The 1547-nt window shown below is 21.1% G+C and overlaps 1 protein-coding gene across 2 annotated transcripts in view; it reads left to right on the forward strand.

Annotated features, from left to right (window-relative positions):
- Positions 1-6: 6 nt before the first annotated feature.
- LOC102681733 (F-box/LRR-repeat protein 3-like) overlaps positions 7-1547 on the forward strand; it is a 5187-nt gene continuing 3646 nt past the window's right edge. The window contains exons 1-2 of one of the 2 annotated variants that reach the window (XM_006615585.2): positions 7-340; positions 580-710. The gene's annotated coding sequence lies outside the window, so the exon portion shown is untranslated. Of the gene's footprint in view, positions 341-570; positions 711-1547 lie in introns of those variants that run through there. The other variant, XM_031510426.1, reaches the window with a different exon arrangement.

Consider the following 1547-nt stretch of genomic DNA (forward strand, 5'->3'; position numbering starts at 1 on the left):
ACAGGTGTCAATAAGCATGGTACACGTGAGCTTCGCAACACGTGTATCAGTGTCTATACAAACAGCAGTGTTGGCGCGTCAGAAACATTATAGCAAGCACAGTATTGAGACCAAATCAAGTTTGTACGAACTTATAATGAAAAATATTTATTAAAATAGAAAATCCGTGTTTGATTTCGAAAGTGATATATGAAATAAGATTTTTCAACAATAGAAATAAGGATAGTAAATTAAAAAAATTTAAAGTGTTGTTTCGTTTCGATCTGCAATAAAATGAATAGCGTTTAATAACTGTGAATAATCATTGAGCAGTGATTCAGAAAGAAGAAACATGTAATATGATATTAATTTGATAAATTGTAAAATTTATGTTGCATAAAATATTTCCTGATAAGGAAACTAGTACTTTAAAACAGTAATTTAATATTAACAGTTAATTTAATTAATAAATTAATTAAACAGTTAATTTTTTAGATATGAAGCGATATTAATGGTTATATTAAATAATGCATTAAAATAATAATTTAATACCAATTATTGTTGTTTGATAACAATGTATCATTGTTTTAGATAATGACGAATTGAATGCTAACAGTGGACTACTGCAGAAGTAAATGGATTTCACTTTTAAAGAATACAAATTATCTTATCCTCAAAAAGCTTTTACCGTTTTTGAGACACGTAAAATTTAATCGTAACCGGAATAATAGGTAATATTTTTTTACGTATGAATTTTCTTATGCTTCAATATATACTATTTGAAATTTCTGTGTTAAGTAGAACTTTGTTAATAGGATTGTGTTATGTAAGTTTCTTTTTTATGAATTTCTTAAATGAAAATTTTATAATATTACTTAAAAATATTGATTAAATTAAATAAAATAAATAAAACAACATTATAGCTATGTTTCAAAAAATTAGATTAAAGTTAATAAGTACTTATTAACTTAATAGATAAGTCATTAATATCATTAATATCTTCATGACTGTATTATGTATATAGAGTATCTCAAAAATATAGGAATACCAGGTACAGATTTCTAAGATAATTTCAAACAACATTTTCTTTTAAAATTTTTCATTTTTTGGGATATTCTATATATGTATATAGACATATAAGTATCATATATGATAAAATATGATATTTATGTTAAGTGAAGTTTAATTTTTATGATTATTCTTTTTTACTTACGATTTCGGCTATTATATTTATATTTTTAACTCAAATAGATTTGTAAAGTATAGTTGAATTTTTTTCAGCTTTGTTTTTTTTTATAATTTTAATATTATATTTAATATATTGTTAATATATTATATATTTATATCGAAGAATATATTTAATAATAATATATATTATATTATTTAATAATAATATAATAATAATATTTAATAATTATATTAATTTCATTTCTCTGCGATGTACATAAATCGTAAAGGAAATACGTGAATGATTTACTGGAAATTAGCAATAAGCTTCATGATTTCTTTTTATTCATATTTTGTTAAACATAATATTAAAATATTAAAATATTTATATCATTTCGTTA

The sequence above is a fragment of the Apis dorsata genome, unplaced genomic scaffold, assembly GCF_000469605.1.
Source record: "Apis dorsata unplaced genomic scaffold, Apis dorsata 1.3 scaffold_227, whole genome shotgun sequence".
Classification (NCBI taxonomy): Eukaryota; Metazoa; Arthropoda; class Insecta; order Hymenoptera; family Apidae; genus Apis; species Apis dorsata.